Source organism: Cryptomeria japonica, chromosome 6, assembly GCF_030272615.1.
Source record: "Cryptomeria japonica chromosome 6, Sugi_1.0, whole genome shotgun sequence".
NCBI classification, from domain to species: domain Eukaryota; kingdom Viridiplantae; phylum Streptophyta; class Pinopsida; order Cupressales; family Cupressaceae; genus Cryptomeria; species Cryptomeria japonica.
The window spans coordinates 525,908,471-525,923,984 of record NC_081410.1 but is presented as its reverse complement, the minus strand read 5'-3'; positions in this window follow the sequence as shown (position 1 = coordinate 525,923,984).

Sequence of the window (15,514 nt, the reverse complement as noted above, 5' to 3'; positions counted from 1 at the left end):
AAAACATTGGGGATTTGAACACATCCTCATAGAACATATACTCTTTATTTAGAATAGGCAAAAATGGTTGTCTTTTTCATGCTGTGTTTGCATTTCATACTTCAGAAAATCATCTATCACGGTTAAAAAAGTGTTAAAACTTCCAAGCCAACAAATCAAAACAAACAGGGCAGTTTAGCGCTTAGCAACAACATCCTAGCACATCTAGAGCAAAACATAGCACATCTAGAGCAAAACTTAGCACGTTCAAGCTTAAACATAACACATCCATTCTGAGAAACAGAGCATAAATCATCAGAACATTTGACAGCTAAACAATAGCACTTCTTAGGGACATATTAGCGCATTCAGACACTAGCTTAGCGCATTCAAGACATATAATAGCACTTTGAGCTCAAACAATAGCGCATAATTGGAACATATTAGCGCATAATCCATCCAGACCAGTCAAAATCAAATAGTCCAAGTTAGCGCATAGCAAAGGCAACTTAGCACATCAAGGTCTTCGTTTAGCGCATTGGGATCATTCTTTAGCACATCTAGTCTCTGACTTAGCACATGGTCAAAAACTCAAAAACCTAGAGAGAAAAACAAACCTTTCTGGAAAATTTTATCAAACTTCTTGAGTATCCTTTCAGGTCCAATATTGAACACGATCATAAGAAATCAAATCAGAAACACCAGGGAAATCATTTCCAAATCAAACAAGTCAGTCTTAGAACAAAAGTTGTCAAGTCCAAAACTAGCTAAAGACAACACTTTTTCCTATCAAAATCAGGTTACATCATCACACTGATCAAAAGGTCCATCATCTAACGGATTCCATCATCAAACATACCTAGTTTAAACCTAAGTTGTCAAATCGAGTTTCCATATCAAGAAAACTCTTATTCCATATCATTTGACACACTTTGTCATGAGGGGGCATCTAAACTTTCATTTGATAAAAGCAGACTTAAGTTTTCAAACAAAATATCACAATCCAAACATCGAAGGAAACCATTGATCACCTATGTATGACTAATCCTCATATTTTGAGAAGAAAAAGTCTTCATCATAACACTAAGTTAAGGAAACAACAACCTAGTTCCCAGAAACTTGCTAAAAGGAATAGATTTCTCTACATCATTCACCCACTCTTCAAATCTCATCGCACATTTCTCTGTCATATACACTTATATCTTCAAAACAAATCAGACGAATTTGACAAGGAGCCATTGAGAAGTAGAGAATTTTGCCAAAAAGTAGCATTCAACCAATGCTTAAATCATGGAGGAAAGATCAATCCATCTTTCTTCCCGAAAGTTTGCATCACTTACAACATACCTCGATTAGAACCACCAACTCCTGAGCAAAAAATAGAAGAGGAATTCATCCCCTTTGTCACCGAAAGTTTCTACTAGATGCTTGCTATCACTCACTCTCAATGAAACAAGCAACGTGAACCACAACCAGAGTCCAGTATGGGTCGAAGATTATCAAATCCCTTCAATTATCCAAATCTAGAAGACATAAAGATTACTAAAGAGCTCATCCAAGAATGTCAAGAAAGCGCCTCATTTCAAAGACTTATGGAAAGACTCATAGAGGCCGACAAAGAAAAATGCCTATTGATGCTAACAAGCAAAGGAGTTAGGATTCCTAAAGACTTCGATGCTAACACCTTTAGAATAAGGTCTCAACATCATACTTATCAGGAACAACAAAGAGAAGAAGATGCATGTGACCCTGAGCAAAACATACCTGAGCCAAACATACCACAACACACACCTACCCAAGCTAGAAATAATGAGAGGGAAGAACTCTTCCCTCCACAAAAAAATGCACCCTTGGTTGCTCTCACACAACAAATGCAAATGATGCAAAGACAAATACATGACATGCAACAAGGATCAACAGTACGGTATTCATTAAATGAAATTTGTCCTTACCCTTTTTACAAAAGGTTAAACATGATACCTTTTCCCCCGAATTCAGACATTCCAAAATTTGACAAATATGATGGAAAAAAGCGATCCTCACGATCATGTTTAGGAATTTTGTACCATGAGCCTTGAATTTGCCCATGATGACACCTATTTGATGAGGCTATTCCCAAGAAGATTGGGAGGATAAACAATGGAGTGGTTATCCAAACTCACACCTCATGTCAGATCCTTTGAAGAGTTAGTCAACAAATTTATCACTCAATATTCCTACAATATTCAACATACGATCACCATGCTAGATGTCTGCAATACCAAATAGAAAAACAATGAAACATTTATGGTGTTTCTTCAATGTTGGAGACAGATGGTTTTGAGATATCCTCGAGATGTGCTCGAAAAGGAAAAGATGGGAATTTTCATCGATAATTTGAATAGCGAGATGAGTTACTTACTCAAGCTCCAATGCATACCATCTTTTGCTAAGTTGATTGAAAATGGAATCCAAGTAGAAGAGGCATGTGTTAAGAAAGGAACATTGAAATTCTTCAAAGAAGGAACTAATTCATCCAACTCTCATTTCAACAACCAGAACAACAACAACATTTTAGATAAATCTCAGTTCTGGACTAGAAACAAAAATATTGGAAATGAAGGAGGAAACAAGGCTAATGATGTAAAGTCCAAACAACCACTATTGGCCTTATCAGGCAATCCTCAGGCTACCATGAATCAAAAGGGTGCTAACCAAGGCACTAACACTTATGCACCGAATACCAATCCAGAATCTTCAAATACAAACAACACCAACAATACCCAAAACAAAAACACAAATCGAGGACCTAATACAAATTAAAGGGGTAACACCAACAACTTTCCTAAACGCATTTACACACCATTGGGGCAATCATTAGAATAAGCATTCTGAGAACTCCTGGCAAACAAGATTATCTCATTACCAACAATAAACAACTTTGAACCCCAAGTCAAACCACCTTGGTGGAATGATTCACACTTTTGTAATTTTCATCGAAACAAAGGACATCAAACAAATAATTGCATGAGGCTTAAAAACATTGTTCAAGACATGATCGATAGAGGTGATTTGACAGTCGATGGTCTCAAGACAAATGGTGATCGTGGCGCCTTTAAAAATCCCCTTCCAAATTACAACAAGGATGAAGCTTCAACATCAAATGATACACATGGAGCTCGTATCAATCACATATACAATAACACCACCAATCATATATCAACAGATGACAATCAGGTAAATGTCATTAAAATCAAGGACAAACGCGAACATGAATCAATCAATGTAACCACTAGAGCTCAAAAATATGTTTTGAAAGGGCATACATTAGTAGCAAACACTATCCCCAAAATTCAATATGATCTGGTCAGTCAACTGTGTAGAACTCCTGCTCAAATATCCATACTTGAGTTATTAAAACTTTTACCAAAGCATAAAGACATCTTGGAAATAAATGTACCTCAAGATCTAGATATTGACAAATTTCAAGCCATGGTAGCTCACATGACAGGGCCTTATAATCTCACCTTTTCTGAGTATGATAATATCTCATTGAGCCATCCACAAAATACTCCACTTCACATCGAAGTCTTGGTCTACAAACATCGAGTTAAAAGAGTATTAATAGATGGAGGAGCTGGACTCAATATCTGTACCTTAAAACTTATCCGTGCATTAGGCTTCTCTGAGTAGTCTATTGATCCACGCAAAAAGATCACTATCAAAGCTTATGACGATGAAGAAAGATCATCCAAGGAAACCATGATATTGCCAATTCAAGTGGGACCGATACAAAGGGACACTATGTGCCAAGTCTTAGACATAGACCTCACATATAATATTTTATAGAGTCAACCTTGGATACATGAAATGCAAGCAGTACCCTCAACTTACCACCAGTGTGTTAAATTCCCATACAATGGGCAGAAGATTTCTATATCAGAAGATAATAACCTTTTTCAACATTGTAATGCTATGGGAGCAGCCCAAGACAACTTAGTTCCACATAACAGGGAAAAACAAACTTCCTCAGCACCAGATCATTATAAAGAAAAGCTCAAATCTTTATCCATGGATTTTAAACAGAAGATGAAAATCAAAGAGCAAGGCATGGGAGAATACTCTTTTGAACCCATGTGTTTAACCAACTTACCAGCATCGCCAAAATCTCATGGACAACCTTCTGCATCAACACATCAAGCAACACAACCCATCACCAAGTTTGATGGCAAATTTATCCAATTAGGCAGACTAGCACATGAATCAGAAGAGGACATCCTTAGTTGTCTATACAAGGATGAAGAAGAAGTTAGAGTTGCTACTATGGAAGTAGCTATACCAACACAATTGTATGGGAAAGGCTACCTGATCATGCAACAAATGGGATACAATGGCAAAGGACCTATCAACAAGCGTCAAGAAGGTGTCACAAAACCATTGGATCCTCCTTCAAAGTTTTCTAAAGACAAAGCAGGATTGGGCTATGAACACACTCTACCCCCAAAGAAGAAACCAAATAAATATCAAAAACCTCAGTGGAAAGCAAAGAAGAAATACAAGGAGGAATCATGGCAAGAGGCACTACATTAATCAGTAGAAACAATACGAAAGGAACGTGAATACCAGGAAAAAGAGAAACAACATGAGGAATTGGCCATTCAAAGAGAAGAAGCATCATATGCAGAAGTACATCACTCTCAAGAACCTATTCCAAGCAAAGCCAAATCACCCCCTGAGGAAATCACTACTCCCCAAGGAGAGACAGTACATGAGTAGATGCAAAGAGTATAAGCAGGATCTGATACAGAATCAGAGAAAACTATTAGACTAGTATCAATCATTCGAGACCTATTTTCGCCCTAAAACATACCTATTCACAATACTGAAAGAATATGGGACAACACTTCTAAGACTAATTCAAATGACTATGAATGGGGTAGTTGTTCAAATGTTACTGAAGATATTCCTGAAAATACTAGTCATATACCCCTTTCTCAAGAAGGACAAAGCACAAAGTCTAGACTACTTGAATTTGGTCCACAAAATATCTACGATGCCAAAGAAAACAAGCAGTGACATTACAAGCAAGTCTACACAGAAGATGATACCATCGAAGACCTCGAAAAAATCATTAACTTATTCAATATCCCAGCCAACCTTGACGATACCTCCATCATGACACTTACCGCAGCTGAACTTGACCCACCCAATGACTCTTTCCCACTTGTCTTTCTTGATCTCATAGACTAGGATGAACTTGAAAACCATGACATACCTATTTTCCTAGGTGATGACTCCATTATCCATTACCTATGTACTGTCAACCCGGAAATAGACTCTACCAACAAAGAATGTAACGACATCTACAATCAGGGGAGTTCCAAGTCTCTCAATCGCAAAAATGAAGGAAATAAAGGATCTACTGTTGAAAACCAGTCAATGGCAACACTAGATTAGAAAAAAGTAAAAATAAAGGATGCATTTGAGGGTGAAAACCTTTTTAAGGCACCTAAAGATGGGAGACTTGACACTCTTCCTGAATACTATCAAGAGCGATCACCCATATTGATTGAGCCCACTCAATCAATCAACATTGGTACAATAGAAGCAGCCAAAAACATACACCTAGTAGAATCTCTGACAAATGCAGAAAAGCCAGAGTTTATCAAATTCTTCAAAGAGAAGCAAATCAATTTTGCTTGGTCCTATGCAAATATGCTTGGGATTGATCCACACTTAATCATATATCACTTATCTATTGCTCCAGAAGCTAAGCCAGTCAAGCAAAAGTTGAGAAAGATGAATCCACATGTGGCATTAATGGTCAAAGCTGAACTAAAGAAACTATTAGACATCGGATTTATTTGACCTATCGACCATGCTGAATGGATTTCAAACATTGTACCAGTTTCAAAACCAGATGACAACATCAGGATATGTACATATTTTAGGGATGTTAACAAAGCCTATCCAAAGGATGACTTTCCTTTGCCCATCATCGACATAATTGTAGACCTCACAGCAGGCCATGCAATGCTATCATTAATGGATGGTTTTTCTGGCTATAATCAAATCAAGATAGCTCCAGAGGATCAAGAAAAAATAGCGTTTACCTATCCTTGGGGAACGTATTGTTGGAATGCCATGCCTTTTGGCTTAAAGAATGCTAGAGCAACTTATCAATGAGCAATGACGACAATCTTTCATGATATGATCAATACCTTCATAAGACTATGTGGATGATTTACTGGCTAAGTCATTTACCTGGGAAGAACATTTGGGCATACTAGAGAATTTTTTTGAAAGATTGGAGAAATTCCAAGTCAGGCTCAACCCTAAGAAGTGTGTCTTCGGGGTAACATCAGGCAAATTGTTAGGCTACATCGTGTCAGCAAAAGGCATTGAAGTAGATCCAGCAAAGGTACAAGCCATCATGGAAATGCAACCTCCCAAGAACATTAGCCAACTTAGATCTCTACAAGGATGACTCTAATCAATCAAGTGATTCATCACCCAACTAGCAGATAAAAGTGTACCATTCAATCATTTGCTACACAAGAATGTACCATTTAGATGGGAAGCCAAATGTGCAGAATCATTCTATCAAATCAATAAATATCTAATGAACCCACCAGTTCTAGTACCACCAATAGCAGGAAAGCCACTTATTCTCTACATATCAACAACGAACATATCATTGGGGGCACTATTAGCACAAGAAGATCAAGAAGGCAAGGAACAAGCTATATATTACATCAGCAGCAGATTAAATGGATATAAGCTCAATTACACATTCATTGAGAAAGCTTACTTAGCTGTAGTCTTCGCTTCTCAAAAGTTTCAACATTACATGCTAGCTCACACAATCAAGATAATAGCCAAAATTGATCCTCTCAAGTATTTACTCAGCAAAGCAACTCTCACAGGCAGACTAGCTAAATGGGTCATGATTCTTAGTGAATTCGATATCCATTACACAGAGCGTCGAGCTATCAAAGGACAAGTAATTGTAGATCAATTAGCTAACACACCACTACCAAATAAACAACCAATGGAGATCAAATTTCTCGATAGGGATGTTCTTACTGTTACCGCCAGGCAATGTACCCTGTACTTTGATGGATCCTACACTCAACATGGCTCAGGTGCTGACATCTTGTTTGTCACTTTTGAAGGACACACCATACCAAGATCATATAGACTCATGTTTCCATGCACAAATAACATTGTTGAGTATGAGGCACTGGTTACAGGAATCAAAGTAGCCATGGAATGGAGAATCGCAGAATTGAAAGTCTATGGAGATTCCCAACTAGTCATAAATCAGATCAACAACGATTATCAGACAAAACATGACAAGTTGCTTCCATACAAAAGAATGGTGGATGATTTCAAACAGTATTTTGTACACATCACCTTTGACCAAATAGCAAGGTTGGACAACAGAGCAGTCGATGCAATGGCTACTATCGCTTCACTATTATAAATTCCAGAATGACAGAGTCGTTATGAGTTTCTGGTAGAGCAACTATTTTCCCTAGCCTATGACAATTCCACATCCCATTTTATCTATGCCTTAATCGGTACAGAATCTCCGTTATACATAACAATATATGAATATCTCAAAAACAATACCCTACCCATTGACTTATCTCGAAATAAAAAACACAACTTTATCCAATAAGCCACCCATTACACTCTAACTGTTGATACTCTTTACCATCGAGGTCTAGATGGTACTCTTCTTCGTTTCCTTAATCATAATGAATCTAACTCTTCTTTACAAGAGCTTCATGAAGGTATCTATGGCACACATTCAAGTGGTCCTACTCTTGCTTAAAAACTTATAAGAATGGGATATTACTGGCCGACAATGGAAAGAGATTCCTATCATTTTGCAAAAAAATGTCCTAAATGCCAAATCCATGGCAATCTTATACATGCACCAACACAAGAGTTGCAACCATTTACAACATCTTGGCCTTTCTATCAGTGGGAACTAGAATTAGTAGGCAAAATACACCCTTCATCTTCAAATGGACACAAGTTCAATATCACTGCAACAAAATATTTTACAAAATGGATCAAAGCGGTCCCCATGACCACAGTAACTAGGAAACAAATTGCCTCTTTTATTCTTAATTATCTGATCAGCAGATATGACATTCCCAGTTCCATAATCACAGATAATGGACGTCTTTTCAAAAACCAGGATGTGTGAGAACTCTGTGAACGATTCAAAATCCAACATCATTTCTCTGCACCTTACTACCCACAAGGGAATGGTCAAGCGGAGGCATCAAATAAAACAATATTGAAAATCCTCAAGAAGACAATAAATGATGCAGGGAAGGATTGGCATGTGCATCTCAATCTGACACTTTGGGTATACAGAACTAGCATCCGAACACCTATAGGAGATACGCCATATTCATTGGTGTATGGATCAGAAGAAATTTTACCTCTTGAGGTAGAAATTCCCTCACTTAGAGTATCTTTGAAAGGCCTCATTCCGAATGAGGAGTATCGAGTAAACAGACTACAAGAGCTAGAAATTCTAGATGAAAAATGACAACATGCCTATAATCACCTCAAAGAATACCAGCAATGCATGTTCATAAGCTACAACCACAAGGTCATCCCTAGGATTTTTAAAGTCGATGATCTCATACTCAAGGAAAATCCCAGAAATCAATAGGATCGAGAAAAGAAGGGGAAGTTTGAACCTAATTGGTTGGGTCCCTATGTCATCATCTCAGCTTATGGATAAGGCACCTATCAGCTAACAAATTCAGATGGTGATGTGCTCGATGAACCGACCAACAACATCCATCTGAAGAAATACTATACTTGAGTAGTCTAATGCATGGACAAAGTGAAAAATACAAAAAAAAAAAATCCGAAAAATACAAAAAAACAAAGAGGTGCAATAAAAACAAATGGTGAAAACTTGGCAATAGGTGTTACTTGTGAGAGAAAAACTCCTCTATCTATCTTTGCTCCTAACTTTTGTATCCAAAATTAAACACCACTGGCCATTGCCCCACTTTATCAAAACAACATTGTCCAGGACATACTTAGCGTAGTCACTATCCTTGCTTATCTGAATATCAGTTCATCATATCCCACCATGGCTTGGTAATCACTATACATATCCACATCGATAGGCAAATCTAGCTAGGGGAAACATTCATCTAAATTCCATCATGTCAGCAAAACAAGAATCACAACATGACAAGAAAATCCTATCAAGCAAAACTCTAGCCGTTAAAGAGAACAAAAACACTGATCCACTTAAAACAACTTCACAACATGTGAAGGATGATTTTCTGAAGTATAAATTATTTACTTCTTGTATGAATTTTTGACTATTTTTGCACTTGAACTCTTTTGAACTATTGGATCCCCTAAATTTTCTCAACGGTGCATCGAGCTAGAGAAAGTGATTGGGGACTCCAATTTTTTTCAGTTTTCTGTCTGTGAGGCGATCACTTGTACTATGCAAATACTTGTCTCAAGACGTGATTCAAAGCATATCACTGAAGATATTATTCCACTTTGTGCATACAAATGGTTTACTCTTGTCTATTTTTACGCAAGAAACACTCAGGTCGTCTTGGTTCAATTATACCTCGACACTTGTGTCATCTTGCAATATCAAAATTTATGTAAATTTTTCTTAGGTCATTATGGTTCAAATATACCATTATGCTTGTATAAATTTTCAACATATCAAAACAACTCAATGATGATAAACACAATGAAAGCAACAACATGTGACTATACAGGAATGACAAATGAAAGAATGAGGATGATCAATTAGTTGCATATCATTTTATAATTAGTTGCATATCATTATCATACATCTCATTTTCAAGATACATCTCACAACATATCATTATCATACATCTCATTTTCAAGATACATCTCACAACATATCATTATCATACATCTCATTTTCAAGATACATCTCACAAATCATATCATTGCATCATGCATCATGCATCATCCAATCATATCCATCAATATCAAATCACAAGAATTTATCTAAGCATCGCATCATCATCATAGAACCATCACATAAATGTATAAACCATCATCCATAAAACACATCACATGTGGATAAAAAAAATCAGTGTCGTATATATATATATATATATATATATATATATATATATATATATATATATATATATATATATATATATATATATATCTCAAAAATGGTCAAGTATACAAAAGATGTCATGTCTATCCAAAATACAACACACAAATGATCAAAATACAATGGAGACAAGTCTCTTAGGTATGACTATCTCTTGAGGCTGATGGTCTCACAGCAGATGTCCCGACACCTGGATCTCCAGGTGGATCATGATGAGGCGGCCTAGTCAGACCTCTTCTCTTCATCCCTGAATGAGTCTGCCTGGATCGACTGGATCTCACCACAACATAACTAGGAGCTCTGTGATCTCTAGGAACCACCTCCTCGTATAGGCATCTATAGTACTCAACCTCCTTAGTTGCATACTGCATTTCTCTCAATGTGTCTCTCACGGAACCACCAGCAACCACTCTCTCCATGCTATCTACTTGAGCCTCTACTTGAAGTGCTCTAACACTGTATCTTGCTCTGCGGTAATCTGCATAATCTGACACTACTGGGCCAATACCTGTACCTATAATTGCTACACTGACAACTATAAGGACCTAATTTGTGTGTCCTCTCAGTGGGTGGGTATCCAAATCTGGAGGGGTACCTATGTCATGGTACCCCTTGTCCCTATCCCTATCCTCGACACCCGTGGTGGTAACACATCTGATCTCCTCCTCTAGGTAGGCTGCCTAGACTCATCCATCCCACCCACAACTGCTATAACCTCACCCACTCCACCAACTCCAGTTGCCAAAACTCCCCTCCCTCTCTCATTAACTGCTCGCCTCACTACTCTATCTCCTCGCATCCCTCTAACTCCACCATCTCCTCCTATATCTCCATGCATCCCTCTATCTCTACCATCTCCTCCTCTATCTCCTCTCATCCCTCTATCTCCTCTCCTCCCTCTATCTCCTCTCCCTACTCTATCTCCACGTCTCCCTTGACCACCTCCCCTCCCATCTCCCCCGTCATCTCCTCCACCATCCCCATACCCCTCCTCCAGCTCCTCTACCTCGTCTCTCTGTCTCCCTAGCCTCTTAGGCTGCTCATCCTCATCATCATCAAAAGCAGGAATCATCTTTGCTAGATCCGATATCCATGCCATGACATGGGCCACGAAGATCGTTGCAAACTCCTCCGTCATCCCCACGTCTACCACCCCATAGGCATAGTCCCATATCTGTCCAGCCAAATGCATGTATTCCTCCACCACTGCAATGCTATCAATAGTCAGACCCCACTCCGACACATCCTACCTCCGACGAGTATATAAGCATGCTCCCTATGGTATACCCTGTTGTCGACCATACTGTCACTGAACTTGGCTGTGTAGGAACCTCTCAATCACAAAAGGCGTCCGCCCTATCAGGAATTGTGACATGTATACATAGGGCATATCTATCCCATCCTCAGCCCACACCTCACACTCTATATATGGTCTCCAAATAACCGTATCAATGTCATCTAGCACCCTCCTCCAATTCTCTAGCTTGCCCAACTTATGCTGGACAACTATCCGTGTATATCCATATGCATAGGCGTGACCAACTAGCCTATCTCTGTTTGCAAGTGGCCTCACTGCGGGAATGTGCTCCCAAGCCCACACCTATAATAATGTGACCTCGACTGATAAACTGTTGTAGCCTAAGTACACCACCTGATGCAAATCTTTGTACAAATGGGCCAACATGTAGGAACCCCATGTAAACCGGTGACCCTGTGTCACCATATCCTCCAGAACCAATCCCCATCCCACTGCCAGTCCCTTTGACCTACGGTCGGGACACAAGAAGCCACCTACAAAACCTGCCAGTATTGATGGTAGTGGGGCATAATCAAAATCTATGAACTCCTGCCAAGGGATCTCTTACCCACAAATCAGATCATCATGAAAAATCTGGTGAAGCACCTTTGTCCCACCCTCCTTTGTCTGCTCATAAGGCAATAGTGCCCCTACCACAGGAAACTGTAGAATCCAATAACAGTCCTCTAGAGTGACTGTAATCTCACCCGTAGCCAAGTGAAAAGTGTTGGTGTCATTATGACACCTCTCTACCAATGCTGTCAGTAAACCCCGGTTAATGATATACCAAGGCATGTCCAACAAAGAGGACAACCCACATCTCTCAATAATATCTCTATTCGCCTGTGCCAATCATGGAATTAGAGACCATGGCCTCGAAAATCGCTCTCGCGACTGAAGAACCCCAACCCGCTCCTATAATAAACAAAACATGTTGAAATATCAGTTCCCACATCAAATCCGATATATCCAATCACAAATTTCATATCAACTTGAAACAACGAAAATCAAATCAAGTTTCATATCAGAAATCGAACCCATATCCAATCACAAATTCCATATTAACTTGAAACAACTAAAATCAAATCAAGTTTCATATCAGAAATCGAACCCATATCCAATTAAAAATTTCATATCAACTTGAAACAACGAAAATCAAATCAAGTTTCATATCAGAAAATCCAGCCCATATCAAAATAAAAATTCATATCAACTTGAAATAAATCCAAATCAAATCAAGTTTTATCTATCAAATCCATATCGAGAAATCAACTCAAATCCATATCGAGAAATCAAAATCCATATCACAAGACTCATATCAGGAACCATATCAGAACTCATATCGGACATCATATTCACGACAAAAAAATCAAAGATATAAAACAACAGACAATTAGGATCATCATTCAATCACTCAGCTTGGAAATTCAACAACAAAGACAAATTCAAAATCTATCAAAAAAATCACACATCGGCACGACAGACACAAAGATTGGCTACCGCATCCATCCAGGAACACTTGGAAGACACATACTCACCCCAACCTATCTCCCTTCCTCTAATTTTACCTCGCAACATCATATGTTCCTCCTAAATGACTGCATTTTTTGCCCACGTGCTAAGACATCTTCCCTATGTGCTAAGATGCCACCTATGCGCTAGCTAAACTCAGCTACGTGCTGCAAACTTTACCCTACATGCTAGAATTACCCTATGGACTACCCTGTTCCACCCATGTGCCACCATCTTTCCCCTATGCGTTAGACTTACCCTATGTGCTACCCTGTTCCACCCATGCGCCACTATTTTTCCCCTACGCGCTACCCTTTTCCCGCTATGCACTATCTTGTTATCCATATGCACTATCCTACCCCTATGCGCTAGCCTAAACTTGCGACACACTACCCAACACCCCCCGATGCTACCCTAATTCATTAACCTTATGCGCTAAAAGTTTTATCATATGCGCTATGAAATTGACCCTATGCACTAACACGTGAAAATTCGACACAAAAAATGAAAAACATGCTCAAAATAGACCAAACAAAAAGCAAAAAGGGCAAAATTTAGATGACTTACAGGTGGACCATACGTGGCAGGCCTCCGGTATTGACGAATGTGCTCAAATCGGTGTGAAGCATAGGGAACCGACATTTTTTCACTCTCCAAATGTCACTATCTCCAAAAGCCGATAAGCACAAATGATACAAAGAAAATCACTTTTCACCTTTTTATAGGGTAAAAGGAAATTAGGGTTAGTAGGAGGGGCATGTATTTTTCTTGTGCTCTTGCTTATAACCCTAGCAAACATCATTATCGGGAGATGAATCAATTAGCACGCATTCAAAATAGAAAAAATTCTAAAATGCGCTTCAATCTACAACAATTATCAACAACAACCAACTTTCAATTTTTTGATTCATCTCCCGAGGGGGCATTATCAATACCATTTATCAAATCTAGGGCACAACATTGACAATCTCGACACACGACATCACATCAATCAAATTTTGGTGACGCATCAATTTTCTTTGAATCAACATGTGCACACACGTCACTTCAAAGAGGGGCAAAATGTAGACGTATGAAAATGACCACTTTCCTAAATGAATATTTAATGTTCATTTTATTCTCATTCCTCTATTTAGTTAAATCTAATTTAATTAAAATATCCACATTCCTCTCTTTGATTAAATAAATTATTCAATTTATGTATTTAAATTCACTTAAGCCTTTCATGTCATTTAATTGAATAAATCATTTTATTTAATTAAACCCCTTCTCTCTCCTTTTAATTAAATTCACATTTAATTAAATTATTCACTTCAAATAAATAAATCTAATTTATTTAAATCCCCCACTTGCATTTATTTTATTGAAATAAATCAATTTATTCTAATTAAAGTTATCCTTCATCCACTTGCATTCTCCTACATCTCCCACTTGCTTCCTAACCCTCTTTCTAGAACCTATTTAATCCTAATCAATTAGCCTAAACCCTTCAATTATCCCCTTTCCCTAAATTTGAGGATGTCACTTCTCAAATTTAGAGTAAAGTCTTCCAAAGGTGTTAAAGCCTTTATGCCTTCAACAAGCTAACTTGTTGAGTTCCCCCAAATTTGTCCCCAAAGGCTTGCAAACGATTAATGGTTATCTAACCCTTTTGGCATGGTTAGAGACTTTTTGCCTGACTCAACCTTCATCTAACCCAAGGGTCTCATCAAGCATTCATGGCTTTACCCTTGGTTATCCCTTTAACCCTTGCACACGAGTATATCCTTGGGGTAAAAGATTTATCCATTGGATAACCCTAACTTAACCTTAACCCTTACCCCCTAGGGTAACCATGAGGTCTTCTCAAGCATTTAATGCTTCTTGCATCTCCTCTCAAGTAGTCTCTTGTTGACAATTGTCACCATTTCATTGGTGAGAATTGTAAAAATGGATTGATAACTTTCAATCCCGACCCTTGATAGGATCATCCAATCTTGACCCTTCATTGCCCTATTTTACCTATAAATAGAGCCCATTCCTTCTTCAAAAGGATCAATTCTTTAGCATCAAATTTATAGACATTTTACTAAGCATCTAAATCATTTTCATATAGCATTTAACCTCTCTTTGATAGAAATAATCAAATCATCTTTATTTGTATAATCATGGTAGACTAGTATGATATGCTAGGATAGTCTTGTTACTAATCCTTTCATCTTATCATCATACGCATGCTAGTTAGTTCATCTTTTAATATCATGTCCATTAGGATTGCATTCATGTTAGATTGATCAAAAGCATCCCTCATTCTCATGATTGTCATCCCTAATTCACTTTGCTCAGTGATCTGAGAGGAAATGCATTAGCTTAAGGGGTCTTGTGAGATAGAGAACAATGGAACATACCTTGGGAAGTTGAGCTATTTTATATACCTCCATAACTTGTACCAAGAGTCCCATTGGTGTGTGGACTAGTCATGATTTCGTAATTTTCATTTCAGTACACCACTTTTCCCGCATACAATAATTAACCATTTCCATCCATAACATGCACACTTATAAGCATATATATATTTATATATACTAGAGTCATTAACTAAA